Source organism: Amia ocellicauda, unplaced genomic scaffold (assembly GCF_036373705.1).
Source record: "Amia ocellicauda isolate fAmiCal2 unplaced genomic scaffold, fAmiCal2.hap1 HAP1_SCAFFOLD_91, whole genome shotgun sequence".
Lineage (NCBI taxonomy): Eukaryota > Metazoa > Chordata > Actinopteri > Amiiformes > Amiidae > Amia > Amia ocellicauda.
In genome coordinates, this window is record NW_027103016.1 from 293,730 (window position 1) to 311,830 (window position 18,101).

The 18,101-nt window shown below is 42.8% G+C and overlaps 1 non-coding gene across 1 annotated transcript; it reads right to left on the minus strand.

Annotated features, from left to right (window-relative positions):
- Positions 1-17,801: 17,801 nt before the first annotated feature.
- Positions 17,802-17,878, minus strand: LOC136745331 (small nucleolar RNA SNORD66). Its single transcript, XR_010816093.1, has one exon. It is a non-coding gene; the product is annotated as a small nucleolar RNA SNORD66 (small nucleolar RNA).
- Between the last annotated feature and the right edge of the window lie 223 nt (positions 17,879-18,101).

An 18,101-nucleotide genomic window follows, 5' to 3' on the forward strand; every position in this document is an offset into this window, starting at 1 on the left:
GTATGTATGTATGCATGTCCAATTGCTTTGACAATACAAATGCACTGAATTGAGACAGAGAGAGAGAGAGAGAGAGAGAGAGAGAGAGAGAGAGAGAGACAGAGAGAGAGAGGTGCTAAGGCACATTTGTAACATAAATTAGGGAACATTTGAAACATGCTTAGGGAACATTCATAAGAACATAAGAACATAAGAACATAAGAAAGTTTACAAACGAGAGGAGGCCATTCGACCCATCATGCTCGTTTGGTGTCCATTAATATCTAAGTGATCCATGGATCCTATCCAGTCTATTTTTAAATGTTCCCAAACTTTCAGCTTCTACCACTTTCCATCTTGAATGCCTTGAAGCCCAATTTCCATTTGTGTCCCCTGGTGTGTGTGTCCCTGCTGATCTGGAAAAGCTCCTCTGGTTTGAGGAACCTTTCATGATTTTGAAGACTTGGATCAAGTCCCCACGTAATCTCCTCTGTTCCAGGGTGAAAAGGTTCAGTTCCCTCAGTCTCTCCGAGTAGGACTTTCCCTTCAGACCTGGAATAAGTCTGGTTGCTCTCCTCTGAACTGCCTCTAAAGCAGCAATATCCTTCTTGAAGTGTGGTGCCCAGAACTGTACACAGTATTCCAGATGAGGTTTAACTAGCGCATTGTACAGTCTTAACATTACTTCCCTTGTTTTAAATTCTACACTTTTGACGATATACCCTAGCATTCTGTATGCCTTTTGTATTGCTTCCCCACATTGTTTGGATGGAGAAAGTGAATCCACATAGATTCCTAGGTCTTTCTCATGCATTACTTCATCTAGATCTGTACCTCCCATAGTGTAATTATAGTGGACATTTTTGTTTCCTGCATGTATTACCTTGCACTTGTCCACATTGAATTTCATTTGCGAGGTGTCAGCCCACAACTGAATTTATCTAAGTTCCTCTGAATAGCATGTGCTGCCAAGATTGTATCTGCTGAGCCACCTATTTTAGTATCATCTGCAAATTTGACAAGGTTGCTAAGTATCCCAGAGTCCAGATCATTAATATAGATTAGAAAAAGCAAAGGCCCTAGTACTGATCCCTGTGGAACTCCACTAACAACCTCACTCCAGTTAGAAGTGACTCCTCTAATCTGTTTCCTATACATCAACCAGTTCATAATCCATCTACTTACATTACCCTGAATGCCGACAGCTTCCAATTTGAGGATCAGTCTTTGGTGTGGAACCTTATCAAAAGCTTTTTGGAAATCTAAGTATATCATATCATATGCTTTCACGTGATCTACAGCTGCAGTTGCATGTTCAAAAAAATTTATTAAGTAAGTAAGACATGATCTGCCTCGTCTAAACCCAAGTTGACTATCTCCAAGAATATGGTTTTCATTGAGATGCTCCTCTTATTTTCTGTCTAATCATTTTTTCCAACATTTTACAGGTGATGCAGGTGAGACTGATTGGTCTGTAATTTCCTGGCTCAGTTTTGTCCCCTTTCTTGTGGATTGGTATGAAATTTGCTGTCTTCCAGTCAGTGGGAACATCCCCTGTTCTAAGTGTCATTTGGAATAATCGAGTTAGCAGCCTATACATAATTTCCCTCATTTCTTTAAGTACTGTTGGAAATATCCCATCTGGCCCAGGTGATTTGTTTGATTTTAATTCTGCTAGTCCCTTTAGTACCTCCTCCTCATTTATCCTGATCTCTCTTAGGGTTTGACTGGATTGATTGTCAACCTGTGGCATGTCATCTGTTTCTTCTTTTCTAAAAACCTCTGTGAAATACTCATTTAGAATATTTGACACATCTTGTTCGTTTTCCAAGATACCTCCATTTTTGCTCTTTATCTGTTTCACCTCCTCCTTAATTGACCGCTTGCTGTTGTAATTTTGAAAAAAGCTCATTGCATTGGTTGTAGCTCCAAGAGCTATGTTTCTTTCTATTTCCCTCTTTGCTTTCCTGATCCCTTTCTTAAGATCTCTTTGCAGCTCAACATATTCTATGTATTTTGTTTCATCACCATCCCTTTTGTATGTGCTATACAACATTTTCTTCCTCTTTATATTTTTTTGCATGCCTCTGGTTTGTATGTATGTATGTATGTATGTATGTATGTATGTATGTGTGGAAGGAAAGTTAGAATTTCTTTTCTCACAACTGTTTTTCTTTCTTGTATACTTAAGAAAGATAAGGTCAAGCTAGAAGGTCAGGAGGCCATAAGGTAGTTTGATTTCTCTTTGTTATTTACAATGAGAACCTTGGAGACAATGTCAAACAGAATGACCTACGTGCCTGTTCCCTAATACCATGTGTAGACCTATGAACTCTGTTCTATAATGATATATGTTCTGCTTAGTTAGCCTTTAAGATAACATAGTAATGACTTTCTAGCATGTATGTATGTATGTATATATATATATATATATATATATATATATATATATGTATGAATGTATGTATGTCCAATTGCTTTGACAATACAAATGAATAGAATTGAGAGGGAGAGAGAGAGAGAGACAAACAGACAGACTGACAAACAGAAAAACAGACAGACACAGACACACACACACACACACACACAGAGCCAGCCAGCCAGCCAGCTCAGCGATGACATCACGAGCCTCTCTCAGCTGACTTCTATGACATCACAGAGCACGTACATTCCATTGCTTGCCGTCTGTCAACCACCCAGTCACTGCCAGCCAGACTGGCTGGCTGGCTGGATGGGGGGGCTGCTTGCTGCTTCTGCGTACCTTAGCAAGCTTATTTGCTTGACCGGCCTTCCTACTCCTCTGCCCACATGCCCACCTATGCCCGATCTGCTGTTCACCTGGATCACAGCTCCGCCCCAACAAGGCAGATCCTCCCAAAAATGGTACAAACTGATTCACGTTCCCCTCCACGGAAAACTTTAGCCCAAAATAAGGGACACATTCTGTAACAACATAATGGATGCCCACCCAACCTGTGACAAAACTGAGAAAAAAGAAAAACGCTCAGTCCTCCTGGGGTAGGGACACACAGCCACCCTGGCTGCCCAATATGTCAGCGCCTACCACAGCCTGAGGGACACAGTGACACACGAGCACCGACTGTAAATATAATGTAAATACTCGTTTGTAATGCATGTCGTTGTATTTCAAAAAAGGAATCTGGAAATAGTAAACCTATTTTCTTTATTTGTATGTATTAAAGATCACATTTTATTACATTTTCTTTTTCTGTACTTGATTACGTGATTCATAATTCTATTATTCATTTTCCGTGTATATGTATATATGTATGTATGTATGTGTGTATATATATATATATATATATATATATATATATATATATATATATGTATATGTATGTATGTCCAATTGCTTTGACAATACAAATGAATTGAATTGAGAGGGAGAGAGAGAAAGAGAGAGAGAGAGAGAGAGAGAGAGAGGAATATGAGCTCCTAAAAAACATTTGTTTTTATACATAAGCAGATTTAATTTGTCATTTACAAATGAATATATAGCACTATAAACATACACAGAAGACATGGAATAGAAATTCAGAAGAAAAAGTATTCAAAAAATAATAATTTTAATAAAAACACAAAAAGTAGAAAGCAGAGAGACAGTTCAGGAAGAAAAGTCAGAAAAGAAAAGCTGAAGACAAGAATTGGAGGTAAGACCTTTCACCTATAGACACAAATTATTAAACAAAACAATATATATAAATAAAATAAATAAGCATTCTCAGTAGTTGACTCAGCTAATGAAAATGCAGAGCTCACTTTGAATAGAGTGACAGTAGGAGAGAGCCCAACTGCCACTGAGACTGATACAAATCTATCGAACAGCAGTCTGACTGCAGAGCTGCCTTTTGAAATCCGATACCCTGAAGACATTCGCTCTACACAGGCTAAGAAGTACTACAAACAAGCTGTGATGAGAGCATCTCCTGAGACCCTCATCCTAGACTACACCGGTAAAGGAGAAAACAGGGTCAAGAACAATCTACTGTTCTACACCGCCTTTCACAAAACCCTGTGCCAGACATACCCCAATAACAACAAGAGGGGCATTAGCAGAGGCAGGCAGATCTCAGTGCTGGTAGAGAAAGACACAGACAGTGTGATGCTCACTTTTAATGTATACCACAATGGGACCATCATGGTGCAGGGCAGCGAGAGCAGCCTGGACCAATTATCTCTCGGCTTCCACACCTCAAAGCAGCAGACTGAGGTAGAGAAACAAGTGCCAGAGCCGGCCACCCTGCAGTCTGCCCCCAGCCACACGGAGCCAGACAGTGCCCAATCTCCCACAGACTGCCCTCCTGTCTACCCAAAACTCTCCAGCAACATTAAAACACTAAAGGAATGCCTATCAGTGCTGGAGCTGGAGTTTGCGCAGCTCCGGGATGAGATGCACAGACTAAAGATGCAGCACAAGGCTGAGATCCATGAGCTGAGAGCAGCAGTGAGAGACCTGGAGGAGCAGAGTCAAACCCTGAGGACGGAGCTGTGCAGAGCGAGGGAGGAGCTGACCAGGACACCCCAGCACAGCCAGCTAAGGAGCCTGCAGAGCCAGCTGGAGGAGCTAAGAGAGGAGCTACACATCACTGGAGCACAGAGACTACACTGCACTGACCCCACAACACCTCCAACCCCTGACACCTCCAACACTGACACACCCACTGATCCACCCACACTCCCCACCACTCCTGACACCCCCACTATCACCAGACCTGCCACTAATACACAAACCCCTGAAACGCCACTCCCCCAAAACACACCCGCTGCCCCCACCACTTCCGACGCAAACCCGGAGTGGCAGGTCAACACAGAGGTGGTCATTCTGAGCGACTCCAATGGGAAGTTCCTGGATGAGAGGTGCCTCTTCCCTGGGTGAAAAGTGAAAAAGCTTTGGTGCCCGACAGCACAGAGAGCCCTGGAGCTGCTCTCCAAGAGGAGGCTGTGCCAGGTCAAACACATCCTCATCCACACCGGCACTAACGACCTGAGTGCCCGCATGGGCGATGTGGCCTCAGCCCTGAGACAGGTGGCAACGAAAGCCACAGAGGAATTCCCAACTGCCAAAATCACCATCTCCACACTGCTGCCCCGCACAGACATGCCCCTGCACATCATCCAGGCCATCAACGCAGATGTGTCCCGAAGATGTGCCCTCCTCCCCAATGTACACCTGGCACACCACTGAGACATCCAGCCACATCACCTGTATGACCACGACCACCTCAACAAGACGGGTGTGAGGATCTTCGCAAAGGTCCTCAAGGACACAACCCTGTGCCGAAACCCCACACACCCCCACCTCGAGACCAGGAGCAAACCCCCCAGCCCCCGGCCACATCCCCAGCCACCGGCCCCACTCCAGCCCCAGCCCCTGAGACCCCGCGGCCCCACCCCCCATCCCAAGAGGGCCCGTCCAGCACAGCAGAGCGGACAGCCGGGGACCAGCACAACCACACAGCCACGCAGCAGCGGCTTCCAGAGCCTGGAGGCCCAATGCCGCCCAGCTGGCCCAGATAAGGCAACTCCTCAGTGTCATCTGTACCACACTGCTGAGTTAACTGAGCCTCAACACACATATATATGGTTGTGGAGATGGAGAGTAAGAAAAAATGTAATTTAATTATTCTGATATTTTGATGCAAAGATTAAATCTGTGAGTGATAACGCTACCAATAATAATAATAGAATTCTATACATTATGTATATCCATATATAATTATTAATAGTAATATAATATCAGTTGTAGACCACAAATTAAACTTTCTTATGTAGAAGAGACAAGTATAATAAAATATATTAACATGTCCTTTAAAATAAGCAGTTGGAATATCCAGGGTTTACGCTCCTCAACTTTTGGAATGAAGAGCACAGACCCTGAACTGATCAACACTGTAAATAGTTCAGATGTTTTCATTCTTGTAGAGACTTGGTGCTGTGCAGATATGTCTACATCCTGTCCCAATGTATACAGGGAGCTGATTGTGCCCTCCTATAAAAAACCCAAAGTCAGGTGTGGCAGGGCCTCGGGGGGGATTATCGTGTGGTACAGGGAGGAGCTCCGAGCAGCCCTATGCCCAGTACAGAGAGGAGACACACACCTGCGGTTGAAAATCAGAAAAGACACCCTACAAAATAACACAGATATATTCCTATGTGCAATTTATATGCCACCCGCAGACTCCCCCTACTATAATGAGGAAGGCTTTCAAGAGATTCAAAAAGAAATCTGCCACTTCCAGACCCTGGGCTCTGTACTGCTGTGTGGCGATCTCAATGCCAGGACTGGCAGAGAGATGGACTACATCAATGCAGAGGGGAACACACACCTGTTCTGAGACTCCCCGCTGTGCCACACACACACCTCCACACTGAGACACAGCCAGGACAGCGTGGTAAACAAGAGCGGGAAGCAGGTAGTGCGCCTATGTAAAAGCCTGGGTCTATATATCATCAATGGCAGGACCAGGGGGGACTCTCTGGGGAGATTCACATACTGCTCGGCTCTGGGCAGAAGTGTGGTGGACTACGCCATAAGTGACCTGGACCCACAAGCCATCAATGCGTTTATAGTCAGACAACAATCTCCACTATCAGACCACAGCCAAATAACACTTTACCTAAAAAGATCAGCGCAGCCACAAATCAGAGCCAAACTTCCCACAAAACTGGTCTCCCTGCCCCCCAGTTACAGATGGTCAGAGCCCAGCACAGAGAACTACACAAGAGCCCTGAATAGTGATGAGATTGAAAACATGTTAGACAGATATCAATCCTCACACTATCAAATAAACCAAAACGGAATAAACTCAGCCACCAAAACATTGAATGAAATATTTGAAAGACTGGCTTTAAAATGAAACATTAAAACAATTAAAAACCAAAATATAAAATCGTCTAAAAGAAAAAAAGAACAGTGGTGTGACCAGGAGTGTGAAACTTCTAGGAAACACCTGAGACATCTCTCCAACACTAAACACAGAGAGCCCGACAACCAGGCCAGCTACTGCCAGGCCCTGCGGCACTACAAGCAACTCTTCAGGAAGAAAAAAGACCACTATATGGGCAGAATAAATACCCCAAAAACAAAAAATGAAATACCAATTCAAAATGGAGAAATCTGGAAAACACACTTTGAAAAACTTTACCAAAATGTTGAAAACAATCCAAACCCAGAACAGGTTAAAATATTAAAAAACCTAAATAAATTGGAAGAAATCATTAAGAATAATCAAAATCCCTTAGATAACCCAATTACAAAATACAGGACCTAAAACATCAACTCAAAATCCTCAAACCCAGGAAAGCCAGCGGCCCCGACAGCATCAGCCCTGAGATGCTGAAGCACAGCAGCCCGCAGCTGCAGGAGGTTCTGCTCAAACGCTTTAACCTGGTGCTGAGAGCCGGGTGTTTCCCTGAGGTCTGGAATCAAGGATTGATCACCCCGATTTTTAAAAGTGGAGACAAATTAGACCCCAATAACTACCGGGGCATCTGTGTGAGCAGTAACCTGGGGAAGGTGTTCTGCAGTATCATCAACGCCCGGATACTGGCCTTCCTTACCGAGCACAGTGTCCTGAATAAGAGTCAGATTGGCTTCCTACCAATACACCGCACAACCGATCATATTTACACTCTACACTCCCTCATAAATAAATATACCCAAAACAATAAAGGAAAAATATTTGCCTGTTTTGTAGACTTTAGAAAGGCATTTGACTCAATCTGGCACAAAGGACTATTTTATAAACTTCTACAGAGTGGTGTAGGGGGTATAGTTTATGACATCATTAAATCAATGTATTCTGAAAACAAATGCGGAGTTCAAATTGGCAACTCAAGAACAGAGTTCTTCACTCAGAGGCGGGGAGTGAGACAGGGCTGCAGTCTGAGTCCAACACTGTTCAACATCTACATCATCGAGTTGGCCACAGTGTTGGAGCAGTCTGACGCCCCCGGCCTCACTCTCCACGACACAGAGATCAAGTTCCTGCTCTACGCAGACGACCTGGTGCTGCTGTCGCCCACAGAGCAGGGGCTTCAGCAGAACCTGGCTCTGCTAGAGCAGTACTGTCAGAAATGGGCCCTGGCAGTCAATCTGGACAAGACCAGAGTTATGGTTTTCCAGAAAAAAGCCCGATCTCAGGGAAACAGGTACTGCTTCACTCTGGGCAGCACTGTATTTGAGCACTGCACCAGATACAACTACCTTGGCCTGACCATCAGTGTGTCAGGGAGCTTCAGCCTGGATATAAACGCATTAAAAGACAAGGCACGACGGGCATTTTATGCCATAAAGACACGATTTGGGAAAACAACAATACCAATAACTATTTGGATTAAAATATTCAACTCCATCATCTAACCAATCCTGCTATATGGGAGCGAAGTGTGGGGTCCCCTCATGAACCTCAATAACAAAAATTGGGACAAAAGCCCCACGGAAATATTCCACCTAGAATTTATTAAAAACATCTTACACGTACACAGAAACGCCCCCAACATCGCCTGCAGAGCCGAATTAGGACTCTTCACTCTGCACAAGAAAGAGCAGCCAAGTTCTGGCTGCACCTAAACACAGCAGAGACCCAGTCCTAACAATACAAGGCTCCACTGAGCAACCACCTCTCCCCAGACAAGGACCCCCTTGGCCGGCTGGCTCTGAGGCTCACAGAGCCCGAACACACAATGACCAAAACAACAACAATTGGGAAAATTGACATGTACCTGAAAAGCAAATACACAAAAGAATGGAGACACGAATTAGAATTACAAAACAAATTAGAATGCTACCGGGCCCAGAATAGAAACATTACATTGGCTGAATACTTAAAAATCCAAAATATAAAAGAGAGACAAAATCTAACTAAATACAGGCTCACTGACCACAGCCTCGCCATTGAAAAAGGCCGCAACAGAAAATTCTGGGTTGCCAGAGAAGAGCGGCTGTGCAGCCAGTGTGACCTAGGGGAGGTCGAAACAGAGGCGCATTTCCTGCTGTCCTGCCCTAAATACACAAAAATCAGGGAGACATACTTTAAAATATTCAAAATGCAAATCCCTGAGTTCAACATGATCCCCGATTGCTGCAAACTCCCCGTCCTGCTGGGAGAGGAGGAGCGCACTGCCATCTTAGCAGCACAATATGTATCCACCTGCCACAGCCTGCGAGATAGTGTGTAGACACCAGCCTGTGGGACTCCATTTGCAAAACAAAATAAAAACAGTGATTTTTCTGATGTCATGACACAAATTTTGATACAAACAACAAATATGGTTTATATTCTACGTAATTTTATTTCAATGTGTATGATATTTGTTCCACTGAATCTTGTATTGCAATGTTTTGTCTTGTTTGATAGAACATTTGTATCTGCTTTGGCAATATTGTGATAGATCATGCCATTAAAGCACCTTTGAATTGAATTGAAATGAATTGACAGACAGACAGACAGACACACACACACACACACACACACACACACAAACACAGAGCCAGCCAGCCCGCCAGCCAGCCAGCTCAGCGATGACATCACGAGCCTCTCTCAGCTGACTGCTATGACATCACAGAGCACGTACATTCCGTTGCTTGCCGTCTGTCAACCACTCAGTCACTGCCAGCCAGAGTGGCTGGCTGGCTGGATGGGGGGGCTGTTTGCTGCTTCTGCGTACCTTAGCAAGCTTATTTGGTTGACCGGCCTTCCTACTCCTCTGCCCACATGCCCACCTATGCCCGATCTGCTGTTCACCTGGATCACAGCTCCGCCCCAACAAGGCAGATCCTCCCAAAAATGGTACAAACTGATTCACGTTCCCCTCCACGGAAAACTTTAGCCCAAAATAAGGGACACATTCTGTAACAACATAATGGATGCCCACCCAACCTGTGACAAAACTGAGAAAAAAGAAAAACGCTCAGTCCTCCTGGGGGAGGGACACACAGCCACCCTGGCTGCCCAATATGTCAGCGCCTACCACAGCCTGAGGGACACAGTGACACATGAGCACCGGCTGTAATTATAATGTAAATACTCGTTTGTAATGCATGTCATTGTATTTCAAAAAAGGAATCTGGAAATAGTAAACCTATTTTCTTTATTTGTATGTATTAAAGATCACCTTTTATTACATTTTCTTTTTCTGTACTTCATTACATCTTATTGTGATTCATAATTCTATTATTTATTTTCTGTATGTATGTATGTTTGTATGTATGTATGTATGTATGTATGTATGTATGTATGTATGTATATATGGAAGGAAAGTTAGAAATTCTTTTCTCACACCTGTTTTTCTCTCTTGCATACTCCAGAAAGATAAGGTCAAGCTAGAAGGTCAGGAGGCCATAAGGTAGTTTGATTTCACTTTGTTATTTTAACGATGAGAACCTTGGAGACAATGTCAAACGGTATGACCTACGTGCCTGTTCCCTAAAACCATGTGTAGACCTATGAACTCTGTTCTATAATGATATATGTTCTGCTTAGTTAGCCTTTAAGATAACATAGTAATGACTTTCTAGCATGTATGAATGTATGTATGTATATATAAATATATATATATACGTATATATATATATATATATATATATATATATATATATATACGTATATATATATGTATATATACATATATACGTATATATATATGTATATATATATATATACGTATATATATATATATATACCCAAAACAATAAAGGAAAAATATTTGCCTGTTTTGTAGACTTTAGAAAGGCATTTGACTCAATCTGGCACAAAGGACTATTTTATAAACTTCTACAGAGTGGTGTAGGGGGTCAAGTTTATGACATCATTAAATCAATGTTTTCTGAAAACAAATGCAGAGTTCAAATTGGCAACTCAAGAACAGAGTTCTTCACTCAGGGGCGGGGAGTGAGACAGGGCTGCAACATCTACATCAATGAGTTGGCCACAGTGTTGGAGCAGTCTGACGCCCACGGCCTAACTCTCCATGACACAGAGATCAAGTTCCTGCTCTACGCAGACGACCTGGTGCTGCTGTCGCCCACAGAGCAGGGGCTTTAGCAGAACCTGGCGCTACTAGAGCAGTACTGTCAGAAATGGGCCCTGGCAGTCAATCTGGACAAGACCAGAGTTATGGTTTTCCAGAAAAAAGCCCGATCTGTTATATATATATGTATGTGTAGAACCGTATGGGAAATAAGTGGAGAAGTCGTGGAGATAAAGCAAATAGAACTTTAATCGAGCCGCTCGGAAGCTCCACGTCAGAAATAATTCCTTCAGTGAGACTTAATGTTTACAAACATGAGTACAACTTTATAGGAAAATGACGTAACATCTTATGGCCGTTCATCCAATCAGAAGATACATGTCCGGGTCCGTTTTATGATCTGTTCTCCCCTGAAGAGGTGATGGATCCAAAGCAGATGTCCGTCTTTGATGTGCACTAGGAAGATGCGATCCCACGGTCGTCATTTACCTAATGTCAATCGCTCGTTAACAGAAACAATTCCTGCCTATCTGGAGAAACGATTAAGTCATAAACAAATTCTCAGCAGACAGCTGTAGGCTATTTCGGCACTGTGTGATCTTTCATTACTGACAGGAGTTTCTAACAAATCGACCTTGTTGACCCTTTACTTGTCCTGCTAAATCGAATCTGCTCAGTCTGTATACAAAACTACTTCTAATGCTAGTATTAATATAAAACATTATATAATAATCACAACACACTTTCTTCAACTTCCTATACAGAGTCTTCAGTCGCTCAGAGATCTCTCTACCTCCTGCAGTCGGCTGCCATACGAATCGACGGTGCCCTGAAGAGTAGCAATAGACTCTCGCGTCTCAGATTGAAACGATTTAATGGAGCTCTGTATTTTGCTCACCGCTGCGACAAGAAAGGCCAGGTCTCCGCCACTCTCTGGTGAGGGATTGCCACCCCCTGTCAGGCCTGAATCTAACTCGGGTTGAGTTGCCTCTGTCGCTGGCCCCTTCTTGCTCTTTTGTTTAGACATGTTTTTAAAACAATAATACACTTATAATATACTGCAGCTTATTGCTTAAAATAAATAAAAGAAAATAACCTGTTTGCTGGAAAAAAAAATCTAAATATCGCAGGAGCTCTCTTCACACGTCTACACCGAAACCATGCTCAACAGCGCCCCATCTAGTCTAGTAATTTAAACGTCAGGAATGAGAAGTCCCATCTGTCCCATCATTTCTGGCAATGACATTCAGTGCTTCTATGTTTTTATATTTTGCAGGATTGGAACATCACCAAACAAAAATTCCAGCAAAGAGGTTTGGTGATTTGCGGAGGGCAGGTCCGTATCTTGATTCCAGACAGCTGCGATGTGTAAGACTGCTCTCTGTGCTTAAGGCAGATGTGCACAACAGAGCATGTTGGCCACTCTGGGCCTCTGGACGTCTGTGTGAGGTCCTGACTGTCCTGATTCTCTCCTCCTCATCTGCAGGAGCCAGGATCCCTTACTCTGGACATCCTAGTGGGGGACAAGCCAGCCTGAACACCTCCTTAGACATGGGTCAATTCTGTCCTAAAATTACACTCTTCAAGTTGAGTGATACCAGGAAATCCATCCCAGGTGACCTTCGAAGTTACAGTGCTTTTCCTGTGAGGGAAAGCAAAAACTCAGGATGAGTCTCTTTTTTTTAACATGTGTCATGCTGACAGATTCAGAGGAAACAGCTGTCACACAATCCTGGTCCTGGGAGGCTGTCTTGGGTTTCATCCAGTCATTCTCAATCCCCTGGTAAGGGGCAGTGTTGTTTAGTTATGGGTTTTCGGATAGTTACACTAATAGTTAACGATTTTTGATCCTAGTTGTATTTAGTTATAGTTATTGGATTTAAGTTAGTTATCTCGTTCTTTCTTGGTTTCTTAATAATTTTTCCGTCTTCTCGTTTCTGACCACTTTTTTAAACGCGTCTCCTCCTTCAGTTTTTCAAACATCACGATAAACACTTTTTGTACAATATCTGAGAATGTATGCTATTGCTCCAGGTCCAGATCCTCTTGAGGCCCCCAAGGACCCTAACATTTTTTACATCTAATAACTGCTGATAGCTTACTTTTAGCACCATACTTACAATTTAACACTAATAGTAAACCATAGATTATCTTTCTGAATATATATCTATCCTTTGACCCACTGAGAGCCAAGTACTGCATGCTGTTTATGTTAGAACTTGTTTTCAGATGTTGAACATCTCATTTCTCCTTCCAGCATGCATTTAAGAGTAATATGAATGGAACATAGATAGAAAAGTGTGTATGAAGCTTCCAAAAATGCTATCTAGCTTGCTATCGGAGCTAAGGATCATGGGATACTGTAAAAAAAATTTTTTTGACATTTGACAGCCTATAACGCTTTACGGGTGGCAGATATAATGTTTGTCACTATAGAACACATATATGTAACCAGATGGGCTCTTTCCAAGCATGACCTTTGAAGAACCCAGTCTGGATGCATAGATGGTACATTTATTTATTTAACATGCCAGGCCTGAAAGGGGCCCAGCATGGAAGCACTCTACCTCAGCAGAGACTTATTGAACAGCACAAGTGGTCAGCCTTATATACATTGCAGGACATGTGGGTCTGTGGCCGGAGTCTGTCACTGGGGGTTTGCCAGAGTGTTATCTTGAGGTCAGATTTCTGACCCTTGTAATGTTCATGGTAGTCTTCCTTGGTAGAGGTGTGGGATTCAAAGAACAGATGTCTTCCTTTGATATACTAGGAAAGGTCCGATCCCACGGATCTTATTTAACAACTGTCAATCGTTCATTAACAAAAACAGTTCCTGCCTATCTGGAGAAAAGATTAAGTCCACAGACTTTTAACAAACATCTGTGGGCCCTCTCTCTCTGCAGTTTGATCTTTTCTATTATTGACAGGAATGTCTAGAGGGTATGCCCTGAACAACTTACAAAATGGTTGTTGCTACCATAATACATTTACTTTGCTTGTCTGCATATTATTATTAATATAAAACATAATACAGTTTATATAAAATATTAATAACGGCTCTTCAACCTTCAACTTCACCTCCGACCTTTCCTTTCAGGTCAAAGGTGATTTTTTGATTTTTGGCTTACAGCTTTCAAAAGTCATCACAGTCATCATACATGTCATAAAGTGCCAAATATGTTCTTCTGAATAAATGCTTGAACTTTGACCCTTCCTTTAGGCTGATGATTGCTACAGAACTCAGATAGTAACTCATATGAGGTCTGTTCACAAATGTCCTCCACTGTGACCATTGACCTCTACTTAAGATCAAAGTGAGAACTAACTCATAACTCCTTTCATAGTGCACTTAGGCTCATACTTACAATGGAGCACATATAGGAACCCATGTATGTACCTGAAAATGCCCTTTCTGATGACCTTTGACCTTCCTGTCAGCTCAAATTCAAAGTCCTCTCATAAATCCTTCCAGAAAAAAGCTATAAAGCTGCTTTGAAGCTACAATTATTTAAAAGGCATTTAACATGCTGAACTGCTTACATTCATTAGATACTATTTGAATTGGTCTTAAAACATCCTTTTTCTAATTTGTAGCAGTTCCTGTCCCCCTGTACATCTATTGAGCTTCTGCTCACAATTTCTTACCGGTGGCTTCACAAACACAGTTTAGTACTTGTCTCTGACTATCAGATTTTATATGAGGTAGAGAACTCCGAGACTAGTGCTAACCGAGGTCGGTGAAACTGAGTTTACATCTCTGGCCAGTGATCATCACACTATTTCTGCAAGTCCTGTAGTCTGAACTACATATGTAGCCTGCTTGTATCTGAAACGTTGTTGTACTTGAAATAACTCCACATTATAACACATATTTCACTCCCCACGTACTTCTTTGTACCGAGATTATTTTAAACAGGATTGACCCACCAGCAGCTGGTGCTGTGAAGACAGTCCTCCCTCCACACTCTGATCTACAGTGCACCACCATTCAATATAGTATAGATATAGATATCCATTTTCATTTTATTTTGTAGATTAGACAGAGAAGGGAAAGAAATGTAATGATTGTATGTTGATGCTTTCATCTTCGCCAGAGAAGGACTGGTGCTTCTATTTCTAGTGCTTTCACAAAAGGCCCTCTCTTCCTGGCCTGCTCTGCTCAGGCCTGACCGACGCGTGACAGGACACTTTCGCTGGAGTTCGCTTCACGTCGGTTGTACATCTTGATCATGAGCTTCTGCTGCACCTTGATCTGCTCACGGTGCACCTCCTGCTCTGCATCCTTGTGGACCTGGTCGATTGTCTTAGGACCCTGGTCACCCCTCCTGGGCACCCAGTTATCCTGAAGAAGAGGAGAAAGAGTCAGTGACCATGGTAGAGAGAGAGAACGAGAGGCAGACAGGGATTGGGGGGCTGGGAAGCTGAAAGCAAGGAAGGTTTCTATTCTCCCAACACTCATGACTTACTCTTCTCAGGTCCAAGACGTCCTGCAGCATGAAGCGGATTCAAGAGGAGGTCTTCCTTTCTTTGATGATCTGCTCCATCTGGCTGAAGTACTGGTCCATGCGGGGCTGGTGAAAAGGTCGATTAGAAAACTGAGCAGACAGCAGGTACAAAAGTAACTTTATACCACCAAGTGAAGCAGCATTCCTTCAAGAAGGCGTCTGCAGATGCTCAGAAACACTTATTCAGACCACTGTCAATAGGCCTCATCACGTTGCTGGATGTTTAGCCAGGGCTCAGTCTGGCACGACGGCCGGAACTGCCTTACCTTGGCGGTTTCCAAGTCCAGGTCTTTGCCGATAGTGGAGAGGAGTAGGCACAGGCACTCCAGGGACTCTTCGTGGTTCTTCAACAGCTTGACGATGCAATTGTGCATGGTGGTCTTTATCAGCATCTTCACCTTGAACAGCTCCCCAATGAACCTGATGTTGCCTAGTGAGCGCTGCTGGGCCTTGCACTTGGCCTCCTGCAGCTCGTCACGTAGACGCTGCCACTCCTCACCCTGCGCACACACGGCACTTAATTACATACTATCATAACAGAGGCATGATTCTACAAGCATTTTCAAGCACTGGAAATCAGTTTTTTTTTTTCAGACTTTTTCCAGACATCCAGACTAGCGTACAAACCCTGTTTATATTTAAAATAAATACTTGGGTTGTCAGTCGATTCAAATTACAATAAGTGTTACAGTCTTTAAGTGGTTGTGCCACACAGTTATACTTTAATAAATACTAGTCATTGATAATACAGTAGAACAATGCTGAATGGGAAAGGAGAAAAATATATAAATGAATATTAAATAAAAAACACTAAATCATTATAATTAACACTATACAAGCGCAGGGCTGCTCAGTTTGACTGATTTAATGTTAATTACTCTGGGTTCCTGAATACTCTGTGCAGACCCGTTCTTTACTTTTACTAAATATATGTATCAAATATGCCTAAGAAGCGTTTTAGCTGTCACGATCTCTACCTCACCTACAGTCTACAGTCTTTCATGTGCTTGAAAAACACACGCATTGTATAGCATTACAGGTGTAGTCAGATTGAGTGATTAAACACTTGTTTCTTTAGTTTTGATTGTGCTGTGGACGCCTTCAGAAAACAAAGTGCTTTGATCTTATTTATACCAATCATTTGAATGTTTTATGTTCATATTTAAATGTAAATACTACTTATGCTAGTTTTATTTGATTGTTTGCCTTTCATTATACCACAGCATTTAAAGAGCTATCGGCTGTTGTAGGTGGTTCAAAAACTCTGTGATTCTACTGTTAACCGTATATCACTATTATGACATTTTTGTTTTTTAAATCAGCTCGATTAAATAGAAAAAATGTTGATCGTCAATTCAATTAGTTGATTCATAGACCCGATTAATTGATTAATCGAGGCAGCCCTAAAAATACGTTCAAATGTTCCTACCACCAAGGATGCATCCAGCAACTTCTGCTTCTTCTCCAAGACCTCGTCTCCATCCTCCTCCGTCTCAAACTCCTTCTGGCAGCGGTTCAAAAGCAGAGAGCGGAAAGGCACCGTCTCTCCCGGCTTGTCAACGGCTGGGACTTTGAGCTACAGAAAGGGGAGCAGGAACAACATAAACCCTAAGCAAGATGGTGTGCTAGGCTGGCTTCCAGCTTTAATAGGTATCGGAGTGAAAACTCTTGATATGCGCATCACAAGACAGGCATCTGCTAGTCCATTCAAAACTGAACTCCCACAAATTACAATTCCAGAGCTAAACAAATCTGATCCATGTATTATTATTATTATTATTATTATTATTATTATTATTATTATTATTATTATTATTATTATTATTATTTATTTCCTAGCAGATGTCCTTGTCCAATATAAGAGCAATACAAAGTGCAATAATACAGAGCAGTTCAAGTCGTAATACATTTTACAAGTTCAAATTTACACAAATAGCATCTTCACAATCCTCTACCATTCCCTCCCTCCCTCTTTCACTTCACTCTCCCCGTCACCCTCCTTCTCTCACCCTCAGAAGGCACTGGCACATATTGGCGTATGAGGCGGAGAAGTTGGGTTCGGAGACGGCCTTCTCGAAGATGAGCTCCATGACACCCTGGAGTCGCTGCTCCGTGTCGATGGTCAGCTCGTTCACTTGACGCATCCACGGCTGGAACATCTGTGGGGTCAGCTTGTTCAGAATACCACTCACCCTGCGGAAGAGCTCCTGTTGAAGGGGAAAGGGGGGAGGAGGGAAGGAAGGAAAAAGAGTTAGTTCTGCAAACCTCGGCCAAGTCCGTGTTTTTATTTGTTCTGGAGAGGTGGGTGCATGTGAGCGTACTCAGCCCCTCAGTTCATCTTCTCCATCAGTAGAGGTCAGTGGCCCAGACACCAATGCACTACAAATAGATCATCAGTGGGGCTCCAATTTTACCCACAATCCCCTTTACTAGACTAGCAAATTATTATTCCCACCCCCCCAAACATGAACCGTGTCCTCTGCTCCTACATACCTGGGTCTTAATGACCTCGGGGTCATCACCCACTGTGGGAGCCTTCTTAATTGTAGGCAGGTAACACACATACAGTCATCTAAATAACAATCGCAATTAGACAGCAGTTGACAAAAAGTACAAATGAGACAA